Source organism: Lissotriton helveticus, chromosome 6 (genome assembly GCF_964261635.1).
Source record: "Lissotriton helveticus chromosome 6, aLisHel1.1, whole genome shotgun sequence".
In the NCBI taxonomy this organism is placed as follows: Eukaryota; Metazoa; Chordata; class Amphibia; order Caudata; family Salamandridae; genus Lissotriton; species Lissotriton helveticus.
The window spans coordinates 1,176,491,033-1,176,508,856 of record NC_136067.1 but is presented as its reverse complement, the minus strand read 5'-3'; positions in this window follow the sequence as shown (position 1 = coordinate 1,176,508,856).

Below are 17,824 nucleotides of genomic sequence, written 5' to 3'. Positions count from 1 at the left end.
GGGCAAAGATCCAATTTTTCCTGGAATATATTTTGTGTGTGGGAATAAAACTTATTACAATCTTCCAGATCACTGGTATGGCACATGCTATATAGGTTTAGTTTTTCCTAAAAATTTCCATGTAGATAGAAATGCAAAAGGTTCATTTGAAATTGGAAATCACCTGAACAGATTTAAAAGGGAAAGTTTTTCTGAAATAATGGAAGACATATTTGGTGCAATAATACCTATGGTGGGTATAACCCTGAATGCAGTTAAGATCAGAAAAATGTCTACAATCGTTGATAGATTGTCTACTGATACTGCAAATGGTTTTCAATTAGTGAATACAGAGCTTATTGCTTTAAGAACCATGGAAATGCAGGATCGTCTTGCTTTAGACATTCTGCTAGCAAAAGAAGGTGGAGTCTGTGGAATTTTACATGTCCAACATTGTTGTACATATATCCCAGACAAAAGTAAGGATATAGAAATGTACATTGGAAACATAACTGAGCTACATGAGGAGGTAGAACCTTTAGAAGATGATAGTTTTTTAGAACGTTTAGGTAAAAGATTTGCTTCAATTAAAAACTGGTTTCAAGAGATTGGTAGTTCAATTATAGGTAAAATAGTTTTCCCTTTAATAGTCATAGCTATAGTTATACTTTTGTTAAAAATTAGTTGCATGATACACAAGAGAAGAAAACATGTAATGGAAAAGAAAAGAATTTACAAACTGAGAAAGGAGAAAGAAAAAGAAATAGAATTAGAAGAGTTTCGGAGAACTCAATATGAAAGCTGCAGAAAAATAAATGAATCTAAACTCTAGAAATACTAATATTAGGAAAGTCCAAAACATGTTCAAGGGTTGAAAATTCATACATTTTTGGGTATAGTTTGGTGATTTTAAAATCACCAGATGAGGGAGTTGATAGAGCAAGGTGATGAGCAAGATATTGTTCAAACTTGCGAAGTTAATCTCTCATAATGATAACAGAATTAATGAAGCATGTGGTGAAATGACTAATCAACCTAGTTTAAAAATGCATTCAACAGTATATGCGGGTTAACTAATGTGCATTTATGTCGCAAACGCAAAGAAGAAATAATAAACTAACCCTGTCTATTGTCTTTGTCAGTATTAAATGCAGCTGTTTAACTAATGGCATGTGCTTATTTGTGTGCTTATGTTATGTCTTTACTGTGACAAAAACGCATAAAAGAGTTCCTGCATTCCTAAAGGAATGGTAGATATAATGCTGCCTATTTGTGCTTCAGCTAGGTAACTTAATTAACGGGATTAATTAGTAAAGGGGGTGGGTAACAGAATGGGTTTCAATTCTTTTATTAATTGATATCTTGTGTTTGTTTAATATTAGTTTCCAAGTGAGGCCTAGAGGTGGTTCTGAAAAATGGTTGCAGACGTTAAGCTTGTCCAGAGTGGAGCCCCGCACATGCGCAGCTGGTGAATAATTTTACTGCATTGACATTAATAATTGAAAAAGCAGTTCTCCGGCTGAGATGAACGTGCATTCGAAGAAAGGCTCAAGGACAGGAACATGATATGTCTGCCAAGGCTAGGAAGTTAAAGTTTGGAGCTCGGAGAAAATTTTACTTTTCTGAGGAAGTCGGAAGACACAGTTATGAGAGACAATAGGGCTTATGTAAAGCCCGGGCCTGGTCAAGTGACAGACATGAATAAACATTTTACAGTGGACTGACATGGCTCAGCCAATGAGAGGATCGGATTTACGAGAAAGAATGCAAAAGTTGTTAGTTTAGCTAGTAAGAAAGGTATAAAACTTGACACTTGGAGTGGAGCAAAAACTCTTGCTGCTTGCCATTCCTGATTGACGTGACATGCTGTCGGACTTTTTCATGAACCGCGGGTTTTTGAAATCTTCAGCGCACTGCGGAAATCTGCACCGCACGCATGGTGGTAATTCTTTTCCTCACTAAAATGCTGCTTTCTTGATTGCTTATATAATAAAGATTTTAAACGTAAATGATTTTTCCTTTTTTGAATAATAAAGTTAATAAAATTAGATTTTTAAATGACAAGCTGGTCTTGTTTATTCATGATCTAGTTACCATCAGTTGATTCTATCGCCTTTAGTAGCTTGATTATAAATGATAAATGTTTTATAAACCATGGTGAAAACAGTTAAACTGCAGTTGTATATATTAGTCTAAATAGAATAAGAGTAGTTATATTAATCAGGCCTCATGATTCAGTCGCTCAAAAATTGTCTCATTGGTGTTATGGGCCCTCATTTGTGTTTCATGATTAATGGTGAGTATTGAGGTTATAGGTAGCGTTATTGAGACAGTTTTTCAGTCAGAGCGCTGGATCACTACGCTACTGTTTGACGGTGTATCCCTCAGATGTGGAAGGGTTCTGTATTCCTTGGACATGGGTCGAACACTGTCTATTTGTCTAGAACCAAAGAGTTTCAGAAGTCCTTAAGTTTGTTACTCTCCTTTGGTTTCGGTACTCTGGGTAGCAAGGTTTCTTCCCAGTCTATTGGCAGATGGGTGAAACGGGTTATCATGAGGCTTATGCTTCCGTGGATATGTCCTTTTCTGATGTTCTGGGGCGTTCTGCTCATGCAGTGGCAGCTTCCTGGGTTGAGGCTGGTAGTTCTTAAATTCAGGAGATCCGTAGTCCTGCGACTTGGTCTTCTCAGCTGACTTTTGCCCATCATTATTGTCCGAATTTGACTGGGGCTGACCGATAATTTGGGATTTATGTGTTGCAAACGGTAATGGAATAGCTGTCATTCTTTATTAAAGGCTAACTGTACCCGTTTTTTTGTGTCTGCAAGCTACTTGCTTGGTAGATCCTCACATGTCAAGACTGGGACGAGGAGGATGGAGAGGGGGGTAATGTTCTATTACTAACCAGTAATCATCATTGCCCTAAATCAGAATCCTTATCTCCCAGTCCACATTCACCCCCCCCCGCTCTTTTGGACACTTTCACAAGTTTTCTCGAACTTGGTATTACAAAGGAGGATGGACGTGAGGGGTGGGACTTTATACTTCTATCAAAGAGATAGAAGACAGCTTTCAGGCTGAAGGAATCTACAATCACTAGCGTGGAAATCTCGGTCAGAGGTGGAAACGCCTCACAAGTCATGAATGGGACAAGGAGGATTCCAATTCGAGGTAATGAAGGTTACAGGTAAGTCATAGGACAATAAGGAGCAAGGACCAGACATCGACAAGAAAGCCATCTAATCATGAGCAAGGGTTGAATCTGTGCAGGATTGTGCACAACACTACCTGTGACAGACAGGTGGCGCTGTCTGTAGAAAGACCTCAAAAAACCTACAGAATATTGCACACAGCCACAGTGTTCCTTTGTGTGCTCACATTCTAGGTGCACTGTACTAACAGACACTGTGCGCATGTGCAAAATTGGCACTGTTCCAGACAGCGAGGGTACTCAGGATTTTATGAGCAACAAAAATAGTGGTGGTCTCTAAAAGGGGAGTGTTGAAGAGGCGTGACCAGGAATCTTTAAAAGCGGCATGACTTATGTAATTCAGGGCATGGTCTAAATCGCAAATCCTGTCTCTCATAAATTCATAAGTCTTACTCGACAAACATTATTTGAAATTAGCAAACACTTCACAAGGTGCATGGAAAATGTTGTGGGTCAATGCATATCATTTACATTTACTGTAAGGAGCAAAAAAAACATTAGAAATATATTTAAAAACTTCCCAAAATCCAACAAGATATTAATTGCACTAATTTTGCTGGGACTTCTAACAACATCATTCATCAGCTGAGTGTCTCCCTGAGCTAGGCAACTCTTCCTACGACTTTACTTCAGTCGTTTCAAGTGGAAGACCACTACAACCATGAGTTTTACCCATAACGGTACCTATGCGCTGCTGATATTCATCTACATTAAATCATGACTCCAGGTCGGATATGTACAAAGAAGTGGCGGAGCATGTCGTTAGCCTCCTTGGCTTACACGCTCCGCCACTTCTGAAACGCAAGGCTGCTCCATATTTACAAGAATGTGGTGCAGCCTTGTTTTTCCCTCTGCAATGCCGCTAAGCTTTGCAACTTAGCGCCAATGCAGGCACCCTTGCATCAGAGTGCAACGGTGTCTGCGTGCAGGGGAGGATTGTTTATGTGTAGGAAGTTGTCTTTTCCTGCACAAAAACAGTCCTAAAATGCTATTCTGCCACGTTCATGTGTGCTGCTTCATGGACCGCACATGAAAGTGACAAAATGGCATTTTAAAAAAAAAGTTTGTTTATGTACAGGAAGAGACACCTTCCTGTACATAAACAAACCATGGCATTTTTCTTTTTCAGTGTGTGCTGCACAAGGCAGCACATATGGAAAATAGCAAAAACCAGGAGAAATAATGCATTTCTCCTCATTTTTCCATCTTAAGACAATGGTTTTCCTGGTCTTAATTTTGGCGCTGCCTCCAATGTACACAACCCTTCTACGTATGGAGCAGCGTCAAATACAATGGCCCACCATTGCGCTGCTGATATTCATCTACATTAAATCAGGACTCCAGGTCGGATATGTACAAAGAAGTGGCGGAGCATGTCGTTAGCCTCCTTGGCTTACACGCTCCGCCACTTCTGAAACGCAAGGCTGCTCCATATTTACAAGATTGTGGTGCAGCCTTTTTTTCCCTCTGCAATGCCGCTAAGTTTTGCAACTTAGCGCCAATGCAGGCACTCTTGCATCAGAGTGCAACGGTGTCTGCGTGCAGGGGAGGATTGTTTATGTGTAGGAAGGTGTCTTTTCCTGCACAAAAACAGTCCTAAAATGCTAATCTGCCGCTTTCATGTGTGCTGCTTCATGGACCGCACATGAAAGTGACAAAATGGCATTTTTTCAAAAAGGTTTGTTTATGTACAGGAAGAGACACCTTCCTGTACATAAACAAACCATGGCATTTTTCTTTTTCAGTGTGTGCTGCACAAGACAGCACACGTGGAAAATAGCAAAAACCAGGAGAAATAATGCATTTCTCTTCATTTTTCCAACCTAAGACAATGGTTTTCCTGGTCTTAATTTTGGCGCTGCCTCCAATGTACACCACCTTTCTACGTATGGAGCAGCGTCAAATACAATGGCCCACCATTGCGCTGCTGATATTCATCTACATTAAATCAGGACTCCAGGTCGGATATGTACAAAGAAGTGGCGGAGCATGTCGTTAGCCTCCTTGGCTTACACGCTCCGCCACTTCTGAAACGCAAGGCTGCTCCATATTTACAGGAATGTGGTGCAGCCTTGTTTTTCCCTCTGCAATGCCGCTAAGTTTTGCAACTTAGCGCCAATGCAGTCACTCTTGCATCAGAGTGCAATGGTGTCTGCGTGCAGGGGAGGATTGTTTATGTGTAGGAAGGTGTCTTTTCCTGCACAAAAACAGTCCTAAAATGCTATTCTGCCACTTTCATGTGTGCTGCTTCATGGACCGCACATGAAAGTGACAAAATGGCATATTTTTAAAAAGGTTTGTTTATGTACAGGAAGAGACACCTTCCTGTACATAAACAAACCATGGCATTTTTCTTTTTCAGTGTATGCTGCACAAGACAGCACACATAGAAAATAGCAAAAACCAGGAGAAATAATGCATCTCTCCTCATTTTTCCAACTTAAGACAATGGTTTTCCTGCTCTTAATTTTGGCGCTGCCTCCAATATACACCACCCTTCTACGTATGGAGCAGCGTCAAATACAATGGCCCACCACAACACCCACTGCAAGCCCCTTTCACGCTAACCATAGCATGAAAGGGGGCATTATGAACAAGGCAGCGTTAAGCCACGCTAAGTGGCTTAACGGTGCCTTGTACATAAGGCCCAACCCCTATCGCCACCACAACGTCGGTAAAAGTGACATTGTGCTGGCCATAGGGGCTTGTACATATGCTCCCAAGTGCTGTTAATCTGCATTATTTAATCGTTCCCACAGGCTGCCTGCACACTACAATACAAAATCCTGCATCACTGTGTTCTAACCTTCACCAAAGTCACTACACTGTTAGGTAAATTAGCCGCTGACTGTCAAATCCTGGAACTCTGTTGGCATAAGAATGTAAGCCTAGCATGGCATTTACATTTCAAAGACATTGAGCTGATAGATGTTCTGGTGGGTTACAGCAATGAATGGAGAGACACCTCAGTGTCTCCAGGGATACTAAGCTCTGAATAAATGTCAGTACAATACAATACACCGTCCAGAGCTGTAGCGTGGATAACGTTGATTTTCAACAGAGCAGAAACGATGCAGCTTCTGTCCAAAACACAGTTGCATATACCTTTTGCAGCCACAGAAAAATCCATTGTTATTGCCCACTCACGGTGCCTGGGTGTTGAATTCCACACAAAAGATCAAAGAGGAAGTGCAGGATATTTGCCATCTTCTGCCACCAGTGATTCAATCCAGCTGCCGGCTGCGGACAGGTCCAAGCCAGTGGTCCCCATTTACTGCTGTAAGGCCCTTGTTTTCTTGTCGTTGTTACTTTTCCAATGCAGGATGGGAAGCGCCAATGGATGCGTATTGTGAGCCAGTTCATGGAACCGCCTACCTGCCTATCGACACTAAGGGAAATATTTTGGTTGCTCAACCTGCTACTCTTTTAGGTTTTTGTCTCAGGAAATCAATAGGATAAATATAGGGCCCGAAAAAGACTCGTTTCAAACACCCTTTCAATTACTGCCAGTGCTAGGACCCAGCAGGACCCGGCCCAGTGTAATCCGCGGTACCTTTCATTCACTGTGTAGGTGGCCTCCATGATCCTTGAGGCCCCCGTGAATGTGAGTTCAGTTTGGATTACTCATAACCTTGTAGTAGATATCGGGGGGCCCTCAATGGTCAGCTGCAAGGTAAATTTGGTAAATTTATTATTATGCATAGTTAATTAAAACCAGTGCAAACATTTTACAAAAATCTTTAAAATCTCATTAGATTGCTGCAGGGTGCCTATGTGCAGATGCTGATAGCGTGGCTCTATAGACAATAGTATGCAAACAACGTGCGAGTCAACCCCACCGATTGACCATCCAAGCCCGCCCGCAAACCTATGCCACATAGCAACAAAGACACAGTTATTTGAGCTTCACAACGTTTGTTTTACTTTCAAGGTACTCATCACTTTATTTCTTCCATATTCACTTTGAACCTAAAAAACCTGAAGAGACCACCTTTCCAAGGTTACATTTAGTGAGAAGATTATATACATGTTACAGGCATGGCATAACCATCAAGACATGCAATTAGTTAATGACGACTCCGACTGCGCTCGCTGTGCCAGCAGACCCCAACTTGTACTAACCCCTGAGTACCACCAAGGGGGTCTGACAGCATAGGTTAACCCTTCAACCATCAGTCACCTTTATTAGTAAGGGTTTTTCCAGTTCTCCATCCCAGAGGTGCAACCACTAGGGCGTGCATAACGCCTGGGCCCCACCGGGGTTCCTGAGCACAGACCCCACCCCCCAAAATTTCTTAACAACCCAGCATCTCAGGTAGGGCAGGAGAATCCAGGACCGCCAGTAGGTCAGTCCCCCCTCCCGCCAGCTGAAGCCCAAATAAATGCCCGCCCTGTCCCAAGGGTCGTTCAGTTCATACCAGAGAGAGTCTACACCATTTTTTCTGGCGGGGACCCTGCCCTTGAGCCTTAAGGATGGGTGGGTGGGTAACTTAACGCTGATCCACCACTTCAGGAGCTGCTGGAGAGGACAAAGAGAATTCTCCATTTTCACCATCCGCTTTTATCCTCTTTGCGGACACTTGTGCCCCCTGGTGACGTTGCCAGGCCCTTCTGCTGGCAAATATTACTTCTGGGTCATCAGGGGAAAGGAGAGAGAGAAAACTGACTCCCGCCTGTGATGTGCCTAAGGGCGCGACACCCCTAGGTCTTTGAATCCTGCTGATTTCCAATGCCCCCGCAAGTGATTGGGCAGCTCGCTTACCCGCTGCACCCCAAACCCATCCCAGTGGTGTCTGACGCCCAAGACGAACTGCACCTTCTCTAGTTCTGATCCACAAAAATACTGTCCTGCTCTGCACACATAGGTATGGCCACACCAGCACACCTGAATCTGTGGCATCCGTTAACTGTAGGAGAATGGTAAAGAAATTAAAAACAGTGGAGAGAAAACATTACTATTCCCCACTGTGATAAAGAAAAGTTGCTGAACAGCCCCTTTTCCCTATTAGCCTAAATGGCGCCAGACATAGCGTTCAAAGCAGGATGAGTTCCACCTGCCTACCCTTTGGATCCCACCTGGAGATAACCTTAAAGCGCCTGCTGTTGGGACTGACCGGATGCAAAAGAAATGTGACGTGAATTGCGACGTCTCCTCGCCCAGCACAGACAAAGCATGTTTACACAAGTGTGTGAACAGGAATCTGGTCAGTGTGGGAAACAGCCATTACATTGCATGCCTTACAACACATGCAATTACAACACTCTTGTTACAACGACCTCATTGTTACATCGCAGTACATTACAACGCAAGTTGTTACATCGACTTGCTGTAGGGGGTGCTCTAACTTAAGGAATAGTATAATTTACTATTCAAACACCTTCCCTACTGTTGTGCACACTGGAGTTGGAATAGTAAATTATACTACTCCCAAGTCCAGTGCGCCCCCTACAGCAAGTCGGTGTAACGACTTGCGTTGTAATGTACTGCGATGCAACAACGCAGTCATTGTAACGACCCCGTTATAATTGCATGTGTTGTAAACGCATGTGATGTAAGGTGCTATATTCGGTCAGTGTAGCACCATCTGCATGAAGTAATAGTCTTGAGTCCCCATCGCTCATTCGCATTTTCAGGAATGCCTGCATCAGTGTTAGCGGGCAATAAGTAGCCCCTGGTGCCACCCGCAGGCTCACCCATGTGCCCTTCCCCAACTGATCCATCTTGGACCTCCTTACCCTGACCTGTAACATGTCCTTAGATGACATGACATCAGAAAAATGGACTCCCCCAGTGCTGTCCCCTTTCGAGGTCGGTATTAGTTCTGAATCCTGGATGCCCCAAAGAACGCAAGAGGATAAGCTAGACTAAACAGGTGCGCCTCGTAATGTGATTCACATATCTGGGGTAGTATTTTTTTTTTCTCAGAGTTTTATATAGCGCAAACTTGACTTGAATAGGGTATCAGAGCGCTTTACATAGCACCAGTTACGTTACATGAGGACACACATTCATTTTTGTTAGGCACAGGGAGATTAAGTGATTTGCCCAGAATCACAGGATGTTCAGCGTCATTGCCGAACTCGAACCCACTTCCCCAGATTCGAGGTCGACCGCCCTAGCCGTTAGACCAACTCCTCTCCCCAAAATACGAGACAACCTATCTGTGTCCGTTTGCCTCCTGAAGTCCCCATACCCCGGGGCTAAGCGTTCCCAACCTTTTACCGCCCATTGCACCCTGGGAACCTTGGGAGGATCAGCAACCCCCTCCAGCCCTGCAAAAAAGGCAACTGCAGACAACTACCTGTGAACCATTGCTAAAGATTTTTCATTCTCTTTTTGCTTACCCATACATCACAATACTCTTTGCGCTGTGATTCGCTCTTCAACCCTGGTAGAACTGAATGAAGGCATTTACTCCCGCCATGCATTCTCATACATACTCTTCGTCTTGGGAGCCAGTGAGGCGGCTATTAGCTCTGGGGCAATGGGGCACCAAGCTTACATAACTCCTCTGGGAAAACCAACATCCTGCATCTGCTTGTGGCTATCATGCTCTGAACTCTGTTAATTTGGAACAAGACAGGGCACCAGCAACTATATTGTCTACTTCTGGCACATACTTGGCAACAAAAAACACATTGGACGCCAGGCAACAGCAAATGAGTTCCTTAAGTAAGCGAAGCACAAATAGGCATAATGGCAGACATGCTGTCTGAACAAAACACAATACGCTTGTTAGTCAACACTGGCCCCCAAAGGTGTAGCACCACGATAACAGGAAATAGTTCCAAGAAAGTCACATTGCGTGTCAGCCCTGTGGACACTTATTTAGTGGGCCAGTGGTTAACCACCACGCCACACCCTATGATGCCTTGGCATCCGTTTAAAGGGCAACTTCTGCATTAGATTTACCCGGTTGTTGCGACAGCAATGCGCCATTGAATTCAGTCAAGAACCCTTGCCAGGACCGTAAATCATCTTTTACCTCAGTAGAGAGTCTGGCATGGTGGTGTTTCACCTGTAGTCCTGTCATGGCCCTGGCAATGTTCCTAGAGAACACCCTTTCCATGGGTATCACCCTGAGAGCAACATTTAGCTGCCTTACAAGTACCTGTAATTGATGCCAAGTCACCCTTTTGGCTGCTAGACACTCGTCAATGGAGGCCTTGAACGCCAACACTTTCTCCTGAGGAAGACTACACACCACGGCTACTGTGTCTATCTTAATGGCCAAGACAGTCATGTATGTAGCAGCACCCTCTGTCTTGTCTGCCCCCATAGGGACACCCAAGGACCTAGCCAACTGTTTGAACTCCAGCAGGGCATTCTTACATGCTGATGGTACCTGGGGGAACCAGGAAGAGAAAGTCATCCAAATAGTGTATTACGTTTTGGGACAACACCAGATCCTTCACTGCTGGAGAGGACAAAGAGGATTCCCCTTTTTCACCGTACACTTTTATTCTCTTTGCAGACACTTGCGCCCCCTGATTATGTCGCTGGGCCTCCTCCTGGCAAATATTACTTTCGGGTCTTCCGGGAAGAGGAGAGAGAGAAAACGGACTCCTGCCTACGATGCAACTAAGGGCGCCACATCCCTAGGTGCAGGTGGCGCTGATCAATCTACATACCATCCTTAATGTAAACAGGAGCCATCAATGAGGTAATGGGAAGGGATCTCCAGAGGGAATGTTTGACCATCACTGTCCTCTCTGTGACACATATGATGACATTATGCGTGTCCCACATCCAGCTGTGTCTCTTGCTTGAGCGTATTCTTGCCAATGCAAACAAGCATTTACAATGCAATAGGTCTCGCATTTGCTAGAGTTTAAGCTATTGGCATTGTAAATGACAATGCCTTTTATTTATCTGTTTTAAAAACCAACACATAGATAAAAGGTTTTGATATTTACAATGCCAATAGCTTAAACTCTCGCAAATGAGCGACCGATTGCATTGCAAAAACCTGTTTCACATGTTGCACAGCAGCGCATTATAATTAATTAAAATAGCAACACTCTATGAATGTATATCTTGGCTAGTGAGTATCCGTTTGGGGCCACAAAAACTCCACCCTTTTAGATGATAATGTGCTTAAACCTGGCACCCAACCTTTTCCTCAGCGTACCCACAAATTGTGTTTTTACTCAACTCACGAACAGTCTAAGGCACTCCAAAGGATGTCATCCTCATTTTAAGCAGGCATTTGTTTGGAGAAAGCATCTGCTCTATTTTCAACAGGAAATCTTTTAATGAACAAATCTCACTTGATGTGTCTGCGATAAAGCTGACTGAAATGCACGGAGACATGCCTATTAACGAACTTTGATTGTAAGTGGCTTGTCTCAAGAACGCTGTAAGCAAATGTGCAGCTGAAAAAATAAGCTATGGTAATCCATGGACGCCTCTATATAAACTATGTATAACCACAGTTTGTCCATGAGGATGAGAAGGGGGAATATACTTCGTCGACAGAAGGCTTTCTATAACATAAACATTGAAAACTCCCCCGTAGAGATTTCGCGTTTGCGAATGTAAAGTGTCACTTCGTAATGCACAAAAGTACGAACTGGAATGCATTCGTGATCGCCTCTAAATAGCTAGGACAAGTGGCATTCCCCCATTTGCAGGTCGCAGGGTAATACACAAATTCCTTGCAAACATGTTTGCAGTGCAAAGCAAACACTGATTATCGTCTGCCGGGGGCAAGCAATACCCATTCCCAAATATGAAGTTGTGCCGGCTGATGATGTCAGGAAGGGCAGCCAGTGGTTTGGTGGATGATTGCATGCCCTCGCGGAGTGTTCCATTGTTTGTTGCATTGTGACACCTCTCTCTTTCAGGGACACGGGGCCACAATGCGAATGCTGGCACGGAGGTCAGCTATCTCAGAAAACAAATGTTGCCAACTCTGAAACTGAAAATAAGGAATAAATGCATTTTTTGTTTACCAAAGTGATTCTGCTGTGCACCCATCTGCTTGTTGTTTTGACACAAAATGATAGGCAGGTTGGGTTTCGTTGGGATGCATATCAGGTCCTGCCAGTATTATTTAATATTTTATCAGCCTGGTGCATGCAGAGATCCTCAAGATTCAGTACCAACAGGGAAGTGATCCGGGATTATTTGGCAGTACCTGGAAGGTTACTCACCCCACAGTTTCATTACAAACAGAATGCAGGCTGCCCGGGGTCCACGAAGGAGACCCGCTAAGAGGGCGCCCACCTTAGTGCCACAAGATGGCCCAGGAGGCAGCCTCCCAGTGTTTGGGACCCTCAGGGATCAGGTGTGCCGCGTCACTTCCGGGTAGAGGGGGCGGGGTGAGGTACATATACCTCTCACCGCCCACTGGGCACCCTCTTTGCCCATTACCCTGATGCCCTTTCCCTCCCTACCGCATACCCGGCGTTCAGGCAGGGTGTGGGGGTTTGTCTAATGTTTTCTTTTGTATTGCAGGTGGAGTTACAGGGCGATCCAGAGGCTGTAAGGTACATACGGGTACCCTCTGCAGGAGCACAACAAGGGGGCAAAGGCCAAATATCCACAGGGAGATCCTCGCGTTGGACCTTGGAGGACCGACAGCGCCCCGTTAGTTCTATGAGCGGTTGTGGACCTGAGCAACCGGGGGTTGCCTGGCAGGCTCTGCCCCTGGCATGAGCAAGGGGGTGGGCTGTTGGTCCACTGGTGGGAGGGGTCGTCCCTCCCCAAAAATATGGCAAACACCGTTGGGTAGGGCCACGGTGTAATTCGGCTCATCAGGTGGCAGGCGGCGAGGGGTTGCTTGCCTTGGGATCGCCAGTAAGATAACCCACCATGTTGGCATATTTGATGCTAATAAACCTGCAGCAATTTTCTCCACAAAGAAGGTGTCTTGTCTGGTTATTTCTCTAGGAGATTGCTGAATGGGGGATGGCAAGTGTTGCAGATATTGCCACTAATGGTAGAAAAGCAACCACCGAATAGTGTCCTTAACCGTTTAATCTCATGTAACAGGATGAGATGAATAAGAATTCGATGTCCAACCCGTCCGAACTGGAACTGTGTCCAGTTCCAATAGGGGGAAATAACAAACGTCTTGCAGGATGTCCAAATGGCTATTAAAGTAGAGAATGCACCATTTCAAAGTCTTGTATAGAGCTCACGCATTGGAACCAGTCGCACTCTGTGATTGATCGAAGGAGCAGAGGAGCTTCCCTGATACGTTTTGCGGTCCAAGTTCCGACCTGACCTGGCTTACAAGTCTCGGGTTTGTAAATTGCAGTTCTTGGTTGTTGGGGGTCTGGCGGTCGGAGCACAGGCAGCTGAGCTGAGCCTCTACTCCCCGATTCTTCTGGCAAAGTCCACAGTACAATGTAGCAGCACTATGCAGGAGGAGGTGGAGATGTGGCGGGAACCGCAGGAGCTGAAAGAGCTGAGGACCAGTAGAGCTGCGGTAAGCTTTAATCTGCCAGCAGTTGCACCTGGACCTGGTTGTTTTTCTGTGTGTGCCCCCACTGCTAGTATAATAGACAATTGTGGGTGCAGGAAAATTAGGGGTGATTTCAGCATGAGCCTGCGGCCAGAGGAGGCTTGCCTGGTCTCACCTGCGAGCAGGAGTGTGTATAGTCGCATTGCGAGTGAGCTTGCTGTTGAACGGCTTAAGAGAGCGTGCCCCAGGCAGTCGTGGAGATTAGTCCTGCGTCCGCCTGCGCCAGCCTGTTGAGCCCATCTCGCCCTGCTTGTTTCCACTCGCCCTCACTTGCCCCATCTTTTGTCTGCATTGTGATATCCCTATTGTAGCCACCTGACTGTGTGACATTTTAGTAACAAAGAAGACGGATACTTGTGTGGCGCAATAGAGAGTTCCTGCAGTAGCATATAAAGCGCCATCTCAACCATTCTTACTCTGGTCTGCTTGGCATCTGTTTGGCACCTTCCTCCAAGGACAGCTTAATTCAGGACTAGCCCGGGACTTCTCTTTGGTGCCCCTTGGTGTTCCTGGGTGATTTCGCTATGGCTCCCTGTATTTTACCCGGATTTCTCTTAAGAGGAAAGCAGATGTCCCCCAGTTGCTTGCGTACAGGACGCTTTACTGCTTCCTCTGGATCCCCTGCAGGTTCTTTAGGGTCTCATCCTGGGCAAGCCAGTCACCCCTTTGGCCATAATAGTCCTCTTAAGTTGCTTAAAACCATCAGGCGAAGGAATACTCGTGTTCGCCTCTCACACCTGAAATCCTATCCTTCCGTGATGTAGATGTTCAAACAGGGTGTGAGGAGTTCACTAAGGAAGACAGAGGTAAATGATAAGACCCTGGAAGACCCTCTGTCTTCCGGTACAGTTCGTGAAGACGAGGTGCGAGCTCACCCTACTTCACCTGAGTTAGCAATTCCACTACACCCAAAGGTTTTCCATCAGAACACTGGTGGGGCAACCATAATTTCTCCACTAACCCAGGTCAACGATAAAAGTGCTCTCCTAGTAGTGGTGGAAGATATTGAGATGGAGATGGACATGCTTGTGGGAAATGGCGAGGCTCAATCTGGAATAAAATCCCCTGGGAGGGGGTTGTCCTTGCCGGCAGTGCTGGTATCCTCGGGTGGTAAACCTAATCCTTTGAGTAACATTGGTCATCTCTCCCCCAAAATGATTCAGCAAATGCCACAGATTGTAGATTGTAGCCTCGAATTTGGGGACTTTTTGCCATCCTGTTGGAAAAAAAATAAAGTCTTGGCAACCAATTTGAAAACGCCAGTTTTTCAGGGAGCTGGAGCGGAGACTCCCATCAGTTATTCACACTAGTTGTCCCCGCATGCCAATCCTGCACAGTAGCACCCCCTCCAGTGTGTAATGTGTTCCTCTCTACATCTGTTTAATCTGGAGGTGCCAGATGCGTTGCAAGATAAAGAGGTTCATGAAGTTATGCAAGAATTAAATGTAGCAGATAATAGATTGGTGGGGAGGGGTTATCTCAAGATATGTAATGGTTTAGAGAGGATTCTTTTGTCAATTCTATGTTTGTTGGAGAATACTACCATGAACTCTGATCATATATTGATGTCCTCTCACCAATCCTAATAGGGGTCAAGAATCTGATTCCTGTTCACTTCAGTATGAGTAAGCTGGAAAGGACACAGAAGTAAAATCTTAGGCCAGACGCACTTAGAGGTGTCTAGCATGGGAATTCAGACTGAGGCTCACAGAGATGGGGGAGGGTTTCAATGATCCTCCGACCAGAGGTAGTCCCCCGGTATGTACTGTCCCTGAAAAATATTGCATAGGAGACCTTACATTTACTAGTCTCAGAGATAACACAAATGAAATTGCACCTTTGAACCAATTACAGGTGTACCCCATTTTTATAAAAGGGAAGACGAACGTATCACGTACTACTGAATCACTGTCCAACTGTACCCTCATTAGTCAGCACACTGACAGTTTAGACGCTGTTCTCCCTGGGGAGGTTGCCCATCTGAAAGAAAGTAATGGTCCAAAAGGTCGAAGGGGGAAGAAGAATAGAATTTGGTGCATTCCAAAATGGAAGCAAAAAAGATTGTGATTTCCTACGGCGCTTGAGGAGCCAAATATCATAAACCTGCCTCAAAGTGTGAAGGATACTAAGTTTCTAGCTTTTGATGCCGGCCAAAACCTGGGGTGTTTAGACATAAATCCACCAACCCCTTCCCCCACAGTAGCTGACCACTAGTGGAAGAAATTGGGGACACAAGAAGGGCAGCAAGACAGAGGGACCTTAACATTTAATGTGGGGGGAGCAGAAATTGTATGGGAGAACTTCAAAATATATATTGATCCGGGTGTGGTGCACCCAGGAACTGGGAAAGATCATAACTCAGGGAACTTAATAGAACAAACTCATGCTACTGTGTTAGACATAGGACAGCCCAAGGATAATGTCCTTTCCTTCCTTCCGGCCCGGGGTACTCTCCCGGTACTGTTTGATCCCGGTCAAGGGTGGTTTTCTGAGGGGGTTTCCAACCTTGCATCTTGCACTGGGCTGGTTTCCACATTAAGTGCTACGACAGATGTTAGACACAGATTCGAGCAAGCAACCGAAATGTTGACTTTTTCCTCCCTGTTAGATACTGACTTAGCCCTGGTTAATAAAAGCACTCTGCTGCAGTTATTATTAGAAATAAATGTCTTAAGATTAGTCACAAGTAAAGACATTGAGCTGGTCTGCCTAGATCTTAGCAGCAGTACTTCAAATACCAGAGTCACATTCAATTCAAGGATAACTGCAATGCTAGTATTGGCTAACGATGATCACTTTAGGAAAAAAGGAATATATGTGTTTCCATTTGTAGACCCTCTGGAGTCCCAACTTGAACTAATAGGATTAAATACCAGGAACAACGCAGTAGGTTTCCAAATACAAAGGGTACCATAAATCCAAAAGACATCAAAATATTACTGAATAGCACTCTGGGGATGAGGATATGGCACAGTGGAGTTGGGTAGCTGGCTCACTGAATGGCTCAAAAGAAAAGGCAAACCTACCCATGTTGCGTAGGTAATCCACTGGGTAAAATCCTGTCCTGGAATTTAGCAGGTGTTGGAAATTCCAGACTCAAGTTAAATTCCCTATTAGTTCAGGATCCTAAAATAATCTGTCTCAAGGAAACACGGAACTGAGTGGACTTCCACTATGAAAACTATTTTGTATACTGTGGTGCAGCAAAGCCTTCATCTAAAGGTCACGCTAGTAGTGGCTTAGCCATCTTACTTAGCTGCACCGTAAATTGGAATCCTGTGTTTTTTTCCCAACCTTCTAAACCTTGTATGGGTGTGAAACTTAGGTTAGGTAAAGGTACAGGAGGTCAGACTGTATCATTATTTTTGGCAAATGCATACATTCCACGAGGGAGAGCATTAGACTTACTGGTTGAATCGATTATTTCCTTTGTGCACAAGACTAGTATCTCCAAAGAGTGCGCCTTTATATTGATAGTGGCTGATTTTAATGCTAAAATCTCGAACTTTTCTTCTATGGCTTTTTCTAGCTGGAGGATGTATGGTCGATCCCGAAATTATTACTACCTAGCCATATTAGATCAGATAGGCGGGGTCTATCTCTCCTGCATAATCTGAGAATGTGTGATTTTGTGTTGCTGAATGGCAGATTTCCAGATGATTCTCCTGCCTTAGTTACTTTTTGAGGTGTACGTGAACACTCATTAATCGATTATATGGTGGTCTCCTACCAATTGTTTGCGACATGTACGCAATTTAAGGTGCTGCCTACAAACTTGAGTGATGATGGAGTTCTATTAGTAGATGTTAACATGGAACTAGAACTGCTAGAATCCTGGAACCAAAGGGATGAAAACATTCAATATATAAAAAACTAATGGGCGTACTTTTTGGTCTAGCAAAAACCTCCCATGTTTTAGGAGAATTTTTGAAAGTGCACATCCTTGTTTTAGTCAGGAAGATCCCATTTCTAAATTTGAGAGGATATTGGGTTTAATTAGAGTGTGTGGAAGTAAAAAGCAATCCTTCTGCATTAAACCTTTAGTGCAGATACATTGGGAGTTAAACAAAACTGAATTGTGAGATTAATGCACTGATAAGGAAACAATTTAAGCAGTTGTTAATTGCTAGACCAAGGAAATTACTAGATTAAAACAGGTAAG